Raw genomic sequence first — 13,284 nt, forward strand, 5'->3', positions numbered from 1 at the left:
GCGTACATTAGTGGAAAATAAACAATTAATGCAACTTTGGTCATCAGGAGCACTGATGGTTGCCACAAAAGTGAAACAATATGATGAGACAGAATGTGGCTGTTAATTACTTGGGTTTATAAAATCATGTCTGGCAGATATTCATCTCATGGTACATTTTGAACTCTTGTGAAACACAGTTTTGTAATGAATATAGAGAAAGGTGATTTTAAGCACTGCCTTCTTTGAAATATAGGACATTACTCAGTTTTGTTGTTGTGTTTATTTTCAAGTGCGTTGAACCTGAAACAGTTAACAGAAGGCATTCAGTCTAACACAGGAGTGGTGTGATATCATTTATAAATGCTAAGGTCTAAGACAATTTCTCTCTGTTGTGTGTGTGTGTGTGTGTGTTTGTGTGTGTGTGTGTGTGTGTGTGAGTGTGCACGTGCACGTGTGTGCCTGTAAATGTATGTTTGTAAATTCAACAAAAGAAACAAACAAATAAGCATGCAATGTGGTTATGTCTTCCGAACAGATTTTCTAGAAGACCGTAGGGACAGGACTCAAGGGAAGCAACGTATCTGCATATCTAAGGAGAATGATAACAACATCAGATGAAACAAGTGCATATCAGGATTGAAAAGGCTGCAGGAGTTTGCAAGCAGATGTCAGAAAGCATACAGGGAAATGTCAAGAAAAGTATAACAAGCAGCTAAACTGGTTGCAGAGATTAGGGTGCTAAATATATGCATGATGAGCACACCATCACTCTGCTTCACAAGCAAGAATGGGAAAAAGAGCTTTGTAAATAAGTTTTGCAGATATGGGGTTAAACATTAGCAGGCGCAAGAGCAAATGCATTTCTACTCTTGCCTACCAAGTACCTGGGTGTTACTGAGCACAACATTATAATAAATAAAAATAGTAAAATATGCTAATTTTAGAAAGGAAAAATAGGTAGATGTCTAGAAAGAATTATGAAAATCTTTAATTTTCAGAACCATGCTTCATAAATTAATATAAATAGGAAATTAATTCTCAAATTATAGAAATAGATAAATCTGTATTTTATAAGCCTTTTCAAAGAATTAATATTTCTGGACACAGCCTAAAGAATCATTCAGACAATTTTTGAGATATCAAAATTATTATTCCAATAAAAATTATCAAACATGCATAGATTTATGATAGGTCACATTATGTAACATGGAATAATCAATAAAATTTTGAGGCAAGCATTATTGGGACAGTTACTGTTACTGTTAGTTTAAATCTTACCTTAAGTTTATCTTGTTGGGAATAAAAGGATCCTAACTTCCACCTTGTTTTTAGAATATACATAGAACTGTTCAGTAGCCATCCACTTCACAGAATGACTTAATAAAAACAATGTACTAAACATGACCTAAATCTGTTACTATGAAACCTTTACAGCAATACCTGAGAAATATCTATGTGCTTCATTTACATGAAGAGAAATAAAACAGTCATTAGTATAATCCACTGGGCTTTCCTAGGAGGGGAAAAGAATTTCTTTTCTGTTATCAAAGTATAATTCTTAGCTGAATAATTTTTACTTAACTATAAATATGACCATTAACAAACAGTTCTGATTCACAGGGCATTTATTTTGTGGCAGCCATTTCTGCTGTATTGGTGATGATGCAAAGATAAATGATAAATGGTCTCTTCCTTCTGAGATGCAGTGGTAAAACAAAAAAGCAAAAGGCAATTAGTTCGGTGAATTGAATATAGAACTGTCATAGTGATAGTATGTATATACTATATGACAACATCTGAACTGAACATCGTGGTAGCGGCATTCTCTGGATGCTATATAACAACATCTGAACCTAGCAGTGTGATAGTGGCAGTCTGTGGATGCTATATGACATCTTGGAAGGGTATCAGTTAAAACACCTTAGATGAAGTGACTCCTGTGCTAAGACATCCAAGTGTCCAGAGATAGCTCATAGAATGTTTAAAATAGACATGTGGCTCAGGAGTCAAAAACTCTCACTGGTCTTGCAAATGATTGTAGTTAGTGCCCAGTGCCATGTTTGGCATTTCACAGCCACTGACAATACCTACAACTCCAGTTCTATAGTATCTCATGCCATCTTCTGGAACTTGCACACATTTGCACATACAGTAATGTACACATACACATGAACAAATATAAATAAACTTCACTTTTAAAGTTAAATGTTAAGTATAACTATAGGATGCAATAGATATGGAGGAATATATAAAATGGTATGCTCTTTATAATGCAATGTCTGGAATTTGGGCTTTAAAAGATACTGAATAATTTTAAGACAAATGCTAAAATGCTGTTCAATTTAAGACCATACCAATCCTGAGTTACATAGAATTTTGAAAATAATATTACATAGAAAATTCTTGGAAAACCAATGGCAAAATAACAAATCCAGATCAAGAAAACATCTAACAGAAGTTACTTAGAAATTGCAGCTCAAATTATCTAATGGAGATTCATTGTGGGGTGCTCTTAGGGTAGAAGGTAGAATCAGACACAACTTCTGAAAGAATGAGAACATCAAGTAAGGGAATACAGAAAGAAGAAGTTTATTGAAGGTTTAAGAAATGGAAATAAATGCTTAGTAGGATTTTGAAGTGATATTGGAGAGCAAGTTGATATTAGTTAATAGGTCGTTATACATAACCATTTAAGTTTAGAGTAGAAGTCTATAGAGAAATTTCAAAGGCATTGGTTTGGCTGTGATAGTAAAACCAAGGAAAGGCAAAACCTTGTGATAATCAGTTCATAGGTAGGCATATACTTTTTTCCCCAAGTCATAAAAATGCATAACTAGGAAGCATAATATATATGCAAGGGAACTGTGAAATAAAAACAAAAGAAGACCTGACAAAGCCTTATGAAACAAAAACATTCAAGAGTGTCATTGAGTTCGTTTTGTCAAAACCATCAATTTTAACAGATTATCAAAGGACAGAAACATTACAAGAAGTATGAAGGAAACTAAGAAGGCCCAGAGAGATAAAGGAAATCAGGGAAAACAGTGAAATGAATATGAAGAATTCACAATGTGGAGAGAAGTGAGTGTTAAATGCCAAAGAACCATGCAACATTGTAATATTTAAGGATAATGAGAATCTTAAGATATATTTGGGGATATAAATCCAAATAGAACTCTTTTAGTGACTGTAGAAAATCACTCAAATTGGTGTGAGTAAAACAACAAATGGAGGATTAATGTAATATGTTTCAGTTATTCCCTTGTACATCACTTCTTACATATTCAATTCAACTACAAATTTGGGCATGCTATTTTTATGTTTTATATTTTATGTTCTATCTCATTTAGGAAAGGTATGTGTATAAATTTGTATATATGATGAACATATTTGGATTGTGTATACCCCTCATTAGATGTTATATATTGCTGATATACATTATACATCTTACAAACATAATAGTAGCTTTCAAAATAATCATGATTAATGTGGTTGTATGAATATACAATGTAGTCAGTTTCCTGAGCCTTTAGGTCTATGTTGGCAGGAGGTGGGGTGACACTTCCATCATTGATGTTCCTTTCCTGCCTTCTGTGAAAGAGTCTTCTTCTTTTGACATCGTCCATTATGCAAACCAAATGTGCACACTGATTATTTTTTTTACTTCTGAACATCTTATCCTTTTTGCATCTACATTTCTTTCTCATGAGAAGCCTGCCTCCAAAAACAGCTGGCATTTGTAGAGCTGTAAGTTCCCATAACTTCTGCAGGAGCAGTGTGCATGAGTATGCCAAATTAAGCCCTCAAGCTATTCTGAAAATAATTTCTTCAGTAAATTTCATTTGTAATGACCTCAGGTTGTGTTGGATTCTGTTAGCAAGAGCTATATCTTCTCCTAGAGCTCACAAGTCCTCTCTTTGCAATACTAAATGCAAATTTCCTTCATGTAATTATTATACATATGGAATCTATGGCACAAAGAGTGTAACTGATTAAAACAAACTGAATCACATTAAGTAGCACAAAAGCACAAGCATATTTCTGTTTAAAAACCCTAGTTTTTCCTGTGTCTTTGAGCTTAGGGTTCTCTCTAACCACTATATGGTGTGTTTGGGGTTTCTATTATCTGTTTTGGCATTTCACATACAGAACACCTGCATGAGGTAGGTTACTTGACTTCACAAACAGTTTGCAGGATGAGGATTTATCAGTGAGTGGGTCTTACTCATGCTGTTTAAATGAAAGAAGAAGTGCAGCTAATTGTTTCTTCAGTTTAGTAACTAGGATATTTTATGGCTTAGTCCTACTTCTATTTTTTCACATCTGTTTTATTCCTCTCTAGTTGGGCTTTTCAAGTCTATTTACAAATACTGTATTTAAAAAAATCTAAGAATAATTTTTCTGTCTTTTTTGTGCTAATATTTGATCTACTTTTATTACACACCTTCAGTAAACACTACTTTTCCTCTGATAGCTTTTCATCTACTACAGTTAAAAAGAGTAATAAGTTAAGTGAAACCAAAGCATGAGGATGAGAGTGAAGAGTAAAGAAACAATATTCTAAGGGAGTAGAAACAAGTCAAGTGTGCTCAACTCACACCTAGCTCAGGTACTCTCATTTGAACAGGATGCTGAATCAATAATACTCCTCATAGTTAAAACTTCTAGACCTTTCTTTATGAGAGACCCATGTCAATATTATTTCTTCTTCTATATAATACATTTTAAAATATGTGCATCAAGTTTCCATAATACCTTGCATTCTTGAAAAGTAAATATTAAACTGGGCCATTTGTCTTTTAAATGGGCTCAAAGGAATAATGAGATTATGTGTTTTATACTTCTACCTTCTACAGCAAAGAGGCTCCTTCGTGCAAAGGCCATGATGTACTAGCTGAACCTTGTATTCAAAGTCTTTTCTCCTTTAGCATCGCATCTACTGTGATGCTGGTGGTGGTATGTAACTGTGTTTGAGAGACAGAAAAACAGGATGTGTGACATTTACCAATTTCCATGGTGTATGTACTTTTACCATAAAAACATTAAATGATAATGAGTTTGTTAAAAGGTTCTCAAAGCTAAGCAATTGACATTCAGTAACTGTCAGGTAGTCCCAGTGTACATTGTGGCTTTCTCTTTTTCAACACAAACTGCACAAAATTGGCAGGCTTTCCCCACTGCCTTTCAATTCCTGTACTTTTTCATCACTGTTCTTCCTGTTCACAATTAGTCACTAACTTTATCCAAGAATTGTGCAAATACACTCTCATTTTGGTTAACATAGTTTTTCTACTTTACTTTACAAAAGAGACCTATAATTTGTGAGAATCCATAAATCCATGAGAAGTTAATAAGGAATGGTATCAATAAAAATAGTAGCTTCAGTCTGCATTCTTCTTACTGAGCTGAAAAGAGTGCCCTAATTCTGGAAGATCAGATACAGAGCGTGTGCTTCTTCCACATCAGCATCCAAGTGTTAACTGAATGTTTATCCAGGTATCTCCACAACAATCTAGTAAAACCATATTAGGAGGAAACATTGTCCTTGTCTTCCTGGACATTCTTCCTAAGGCCTCACATGCAGGACTCAGCTGATGTCTCTTCACTGACCATACACAAGCTCCTTTACTGTGCTCCCACTGTTGAACTTCTCTTCACATCAAAGCCATCTTCATGTTCCTTTGCTCTTCTGTATAAAATGTAGCTCTTTCAAGTATATTCTAATAACTGCTGTGTCACTAACGTCATTATGATTACCTATACAGTTTGCTCTAGTAGACAAATGAAAAGCATCAGTTTCTTCTATCAGCCTGTGCCTTCATTTCTTTATCTTTAAAATGGGAATGACAGCAACATGTACAGGTAGAATATTCTCAAAATTAGGCAAATCCGCATGTGAAATATTTATAAGTAGGTGTATTTACAATTACTTTTAAATAAATACCAGTTTTTATTAAGAAAACCACATATGTTACAAAACTTTTAGTTCACCAACAAGCAATTAATAGTATATAGATTGAGCCACTTGTGATTATTTCTTTAGGAATATGTATGTGTGTGTGTAAGGGGGCCATAAATTTGAAAAAGAACATGGGGTATTTGGGAGGGTGTGGAATGAGAAAAGGGAAGGGGAAAATAATGTAATTCCATTATAATCTCAAAAAATAGTTTAAAAAATGAAAGGACTGTGTCTTAATGATCTCTATGCCGCATGCTTCCCTTTGTATACCAACATTTAGAAGTGATTTGATATGTATTTGTTGTTTAAAAGCATAATATTAGATCTCTATATATTTATCTATGTATTTTCTTCATATATTTTTTTCTTTCAAAGTAAATTTAAAGTTTTTCCAGGATAGAAATTTAGTCTTTGGAAAGTTAGTTTTTCTAACTATGATTTTATACTTTCTATAAAATAAGTGTTTGTTATGACATAAGTGTTTATTATGTCATCTTTGCACTGACCACTGAGCTAAATGAATTTGTCACAAATACCTTATGACATATGCTCAGCTGCTATGTAGTAGTTGAGAGTCATCAAGATTAAAACTATTTGATATATGTCCAATTCTGATGTAGCTGTTGAGCATTTACTATATACTAGATACTGTGCTCAGCTCCCTCCCAAACTTTATGGCATGCATGTGACTGAGATCCTCTTTGGCATTAGAATTAACTGATGATCAGATAAGTTAGGTATTTGCACAGTTTTCACCCAGTTAGTAAGCAGAACAATTTGAGCTTCAGCACAGCACACCCAGAGCCTAGGATCCTCATCGCCGAAGTACACTGTGTTACATGGAGCTCCTGGGGTGATCTGAATAAAAGTCTGTTCATCCAAGACAGGTGCCAATGACAAAGCAAAAATCAGATCCTGCCCAAATCACGCATGGTGAGCCAATGGGTTTTCTTAGGTTACTTAGAGAAACACAGGTAAGGAGTTACATACAAACACATAGGCGACTCAGGTAGCCCCGTAATCATGGGTGACAAGTTACAAAAGTTATGTTGCTAGGTTTCCGGAACAACTTGACAGGAGTGTAAAAAACAGAACTGTTCACAGCATGATCTTGGGGTCCTAAAACTCTGTGACCTTACTGGTTTTTCTGAGTCTTCCTACAGGAGTGAATGTTTCAAATCAGAGGAAATAACTAACCAATTACAACCTCTCAGTCTTAGATAAACCTAATTATTAAAACTTTATCATATACAGAGTGTTCTAAGCCTCTAATTTTTGTCCACTAAAAGGGTAGAAACTAAAAAAAAAAAAATTAATTTCTTTAACCACATTCTCCAGGCAAAGTTTAGCTTTAACATATGAAGAATGATTACCTTAATGCTTGGTCCTGTGACCATCACACTACACTGCCTGCACAAAAATCACATCCATTCTTAAAGGAATAGGCACATCAAATATAAATGTTCTGTGCCTCTTATGACTAGGATGAATGTTGTTCACAGGTAATCCAACACAGACAAGAAAAAGACTGAATTGTCTCTGAGTATATTTAAGTAGCACTCAAGTTTTAACAGCAAACATGAGAAACTTATTCAAATTAAAGTCACATTGACCTGGTTTACTAAATATTCTTTGTATTTATACATAATTCACATTTAAAATACTGAACAGAATAATGCCATTTAACAAAAAACAAAATAATATTTGGAGGTCAGTGCAGTTTAGGTCTTAAAATGCGCTCATATAAATGGTTGGGAGGCAGAGTTGAACAAGCCCATTTTCATAACTGCTTAAAGAAACATGCTTTTATGTACTGTGTAAGAATTTGAGAGAGGAAAATGTGACAGTGCACATCTGTAATCCAAGCACAATTTATAATTGTTATAACATATCTTATAATTATAAATAAATCATCAGTTACTTTTGGAAAATCTAAAAGACAAAAAAAATAAAACAAGACACTAACACATTAAAGAAATATATGTACATATGTACACACATATGTATATATGATTTCTAAGGTAGTGATAGGTGATGGTAGGGGCACATCTGACCCCAATTGTATATTCTCTAATAAATCATATTTTATTAACATAGCTATCAACAAAATATTTACTAAATTACAAACTACTTCACTTTGGAGTGCTAATTATAATATCCAAACAGATAAGAGATGAATGAAATAAAACTGAGTCTTAAAAGTAGAATAGAATATAATGGCAGTAAGCAGCATCTCAATGTACTTCAATAATCAATAAACAATAAAGTGAGATTTATTATTACTTGTCTGTTATATTGTTGCTTAAAACAGAGACAGAGTAAAAGAAAAAAGTTTGACTAAATGAATTTATAATCATAGTCTTGGTAATGAAGAACCAACCTGTCTTCACCTTATGCTTAAAAGCCATCTAACAGTGAAAACGATCTATGTTCATTCCTATTTATGATTAAACCTCTGCTTCTCAAGTACTTGGCTGTGTCCACCCTATAACCTTAACTACAAATGTTTCAGTATTGCCTTTTCCAGGAATGGTAATTCTGTCTTAGTTTCTAAAAGTTGTTCATAACCATCTGGTAACTCTACCTTTGTTTCAATAGGTCATATGACAACCTTGTTATGACTACCTGTTGATATGATTACCTTGTCATGTTCATCTTGCAACCATGTCTTTGTTTCAAAGGTCATTAAGACTAACATTATGCTTATGATTTTATTTCTTGAATTCTACCTATTTTGTCCACCAAATTCCCCAGTTGGACACCCTGAGTTATAAGAGCCTTATCTTCCTCACATCTAGTGCTGACCTCTCAAACCCCACCTGAGAGGCAGCCCATGCACACAAATTTAATAAAACGACAACAACAAAAAGATAATTGCTTTAACTAATTGTTTGCTTCTTCTAACTAGGGTCAGTGATTTTTCTCCTCCCATGTTTAGGATTAACACTAAAAATTTATCAGATCCTGTCTAATTTCTCCAAATCAATCTTAGAAAAAAATTAAACATAACATAAGCTAACACAAATAATAGTAAAGTATATATTGAGAAATCGAGACAAAACCCTAATAACTAATTAAGTTTATGGTTAATATGCTAAAGTTCAATTTTAATATTTAGATTTAATATATATAAAAGGTTATGCATACAAAAATTTTCAAACAGAATTGAATAGTAAGTAAATTATCTTGGAAAATCATAAAGAGCCAACTCACAGACACCAAAGAGGACATTAAAATCTAAATTGCCCCCCCACACACACACACAAACAGGGATGCATCTGAATTTAAACAGTTTCAAAACTGAAAACAAGAAACTAAAAATCAAGGGGTGTTGAAATCAAGAAGGAATTTAGTATTAAAGGATCTAAAATCTTCACTTTAATTTTTTCTAATAATGAAAATTCTAACAGCAAGATATGCCAAATTAAATTGTATCCTCTGATAACAATAACAGTGGATATGTAACAGTTGTAAGAATGCAAATAAGGAGGAGGCTAGCCAAAGAGAAAAAGATATGTGATAAGTGATATGATTGAAAGTTGCAAGATAATATTAAAATTCTTAATACATGTCTTAGTTTTGTGGGTCAAATAGACCAAAAACTGTCAATGGATGTAGCAAAAATATACCAAACTCCACACACAAGTCTTCTTAAATATGAAGTTATGAGACATTTCAAAGTATATTTTAAACATAGCATAATTAGAAGTTTTTTTTTAATGCTGTACGGTTTGAGTCCTGTGGAAGAAAAACCCAAAGTGCTTATTACTTAAAACTAGGACATGCTATGCTCATAAACTTCTGAACTTAAAAATTAAAAAGAGGGCAGACTGTATGGACAGAGGATCTAGGTGTTGTCAAAGGCCACTGCATATTAGAACCTGCAGAGATAAGGACTGTGTTAAACAGAGATTCTATCAGCATTTGATTCTTGCTTCCGTTCTAAAGACAGAATGAACTGAACATTTTCACTATTTAGAAAATCAGGAAAGTAATCATACAGTCAAGCGAAGGAAACTGAAGGAAAGAATTGCCTGAAGTGATTTTTAAAAAATTGAAAAATGAAAACAATACAAACAGAAATTCACTAAAGCTGATTGATGTGCTAAAAAATGGTGTTGATAAACCAATTTGCTGAATTCTAATAAACATAATGAATACATACAGAAAGACATGCAAATATTTGTAACTAGTATTAAATGAAAATATAATGGAGGAAATATAAAAGGAAAAATTAGCTACAAAATTATATGAAGAAATTATAGTACATATACATTTACATTATTTGTAACTATATATATAAAGCTAAATGTGTATGTGCATTTGTGTAAAATTATGTAAAAACTGATCTTGAAAAGAAAGAAGAAGGAAGCACATATAAGGAACATAAAAGGAAAAAATAGAACCTGTTAGTACGCAAGGAAGCAGCGAAAATGAGAAAAGTCTTACACTTTGGAAAGAAATTTGAAAGTATAAATAAAATGCTTTCTTATTATAAAGACAGAAAAATCAGTCACAGAGAACAGCAGTTAAGTGCATTAAGATGAGAATGTTCCATTTTCATGGGCTAAAAGTTAAGAAAAATGTTGATACCCATTGCCAAAAGAGGCAAACACAATCCAAAACAAAAGGGTTTAGCAGTGAATTCTGACTGACACCTCAGGAGCATATGATTCTAGATTTAGGTGTAACACTACCTATTGCAAGAAGGCATAGAAGCATATATCTTCCATACACATTATCTATAGAGCAAATATGTAGTTAATATTAGGAACCTGGAAATTTATTGTTTTTAAAAGAATGGGGAAATTTCAGTTAGATTTCATTTTCATATTTAACACAGAACAAAAAGATGAAATCCTAAGAACCGTAAAAAATTCAGCATGTGGTTAAGTAGATTTACAGAAAGTAAAGCAAGGCCCCTAGAAAGATAGAGAGGTAGATAGATGATAGATAGATAGATAGATAGATAGATAGATAGATAGATAGATAGATAGATAGATAGATAGATAGATGATAAATAGATAGACGAAAGATAGATAAATCATGGATATATAGACAGATATATAGTAGATAGATCATAGAAAGGTAAATAGAATATATATACACAAAGTATAAAACAATAGGATATAACCTACAAAGAAAACAAAATATTGTTTTAAATTTATTATAATAAACTTGATATTTTCAAACCTGATTAAAATGATAATTTGGGTTTAGTTTATTATGGAAATAGTAAACAATAATGATGATAAAACAGCAAGAACACCATTAAATTGAGTAATATTAAAATTACTATTAAAATTAATATTAAAATATTACTACTATCACTATTCCTCATTTATTAAATGATGAGTTTTAATATTATTCTATAAATACCATTAAAATATATTTAATAAAAATTTAAAAGGAGAATAAAAAGACCTGAACATTAGAAAGTACATATCATTTTATGTGATTATGTAACAGGAAAGTGCTAAATAAGTAAGAAGTTAAGAATCACTAAATGTTCAAACCAAAATAAATGGGTCCATGAAAACTGATAATTTTCAAAGACATAGTGAAACTCACTTTTATAATGCTGAGGGACAAAAATCTCATGTTAAATTAAAAGAATAAATTAATAAACATGAAGTTAATAATCAAATTTGAAAAATCACATAAGGCTAAGGCCTTTTATATTTTAATGACTTCAAAAGTAAAATTCACAGAGATGTCGTATTGTAAGAATGTAAGTTCAAACTAAATCTACAGATTTTTGTGCTCCAAATAAAATACCAACAGACTTATTTTTGGAACTTGAACAAGCTGATTCTAAATTTCTTATGTAAAAATAAACATGAAAAAATTGGCAGTTAAGTTCTGAAGAAATTAAAAGTAGTAACTGGGATTATGTTGATAAGATAGATATGTTAATATTACTGTAATTGTATGGTACAGCTGTCCGATAAAGTAGTCAATAAAATGAAAAAGTTAAAACAAAAAGAAAACACAAGAATTTATTATATCATAAGGATCACACTTTAAAACATATCAAGAATATTTTTTCCAAAAAAAATCATACTGGGGAAAAATCAAATTTATTAAAAAAAATGTATATTATTGCCACAAGAATGTACCACAAAAACTCTAGGTGCCTCAAGACATAAAATATAAAAATAAACTTTAAAATCAGTAAAATATTAAAAATAGTTAAAATTATTTTGATATCATGATACACTTTCTAAATAAAAGATATTATTCAGAATTTTTAAAGATGAATGACAATGACTACAAACAATAGTCTGTGTCTTATCCATTCAGAAATAGCATACTTACTAAACAGCATTACTTATATTGAATCTAACGAATTCAAACATGAAATATTAAATTATTCTGAAATTGGAATATTGGCAGATACGGAGGCAAACAGCTTTACATGTTTAATTGTGGAATTAAGATATGCTTTAACTTGAATTGCATTTAGAGACCCTGTCAAACATTTACATACATTTCCACAAACAATGAAACTGGAGTGACGGTGTTCACTGTAGCCTTCCTTGAGACAACAAAAGCCTCAAAAATCTCTACATGTTTCATGGTGATGAATGAGTGGAAGAAGGTTCAGGGCACCTGTAAAACAAACACTTTGAAGATTGGGAAGTAAAGAACACCACCGCTGATGAATGCATCCCTAAAACACAGGTTCAAAAAGGGGAGAAAACTCATCTATCAGTATATTTACATGAAATGTTTCAAAATACATGCTAAATACTGTAACTCACAAACTAACTTAGAAACCAAAGATATGAGGATTGTTTTTCTATAGCTATATTTTTATACACTTTTAGTTCTTAAAGAACAAAAGAACAACAGTTAAATCTAATAAATTAAACATCCCGTAGTCTTGTTATAAACTTCATTTGTATAATTACACAATAACCATTAAAATTCTTTTAAAAGCTTGATAATTTTGTCCTAATGCCTCATCTTCATGTTAATTCTCTCAAGAAAACAATCAATATTAAGGCCCAGAAAGAGACAAAAAGATATTCTACAAAACTGAGTTGTTTTGATTCCTAATGGTATATGTGAAAATATTCATGTACTTTAATAGAAACTGTAAGGACAGCACCTATGGATATGCCAAAACAGACAGGAAAAAGTCTGGGGAGCCCTGACCCTACAAAAAGAACCATAGGTAACTAAGGACACCTGGAAGTAGGGAAGATGCTCTCTCCAGGAAAGAGCACATCAATTTGTTGTCCAGTACCAAACTGTCTGTCCTAAAAATCAAACAAACAACAAATTCAGACTGAGCAGGCTATATCGAGGAATACACACACACACACACACACACACAC

The sequence above is a fragment of the Microtus ochrogaster genome, chromosome 19, assembly GCF_000317375.1.
Source record: "Microtus ochrogaster isolate Prairie Vole_2 chromosome 19, MicOch1.0, whole genome shotgun sequence".
Lineage (NCBI taxonomy): Eukaryota > Metazoa > Chordata > Mammalia > Rodentia > Cricetidae > Microtus > Microtus ochrogaster.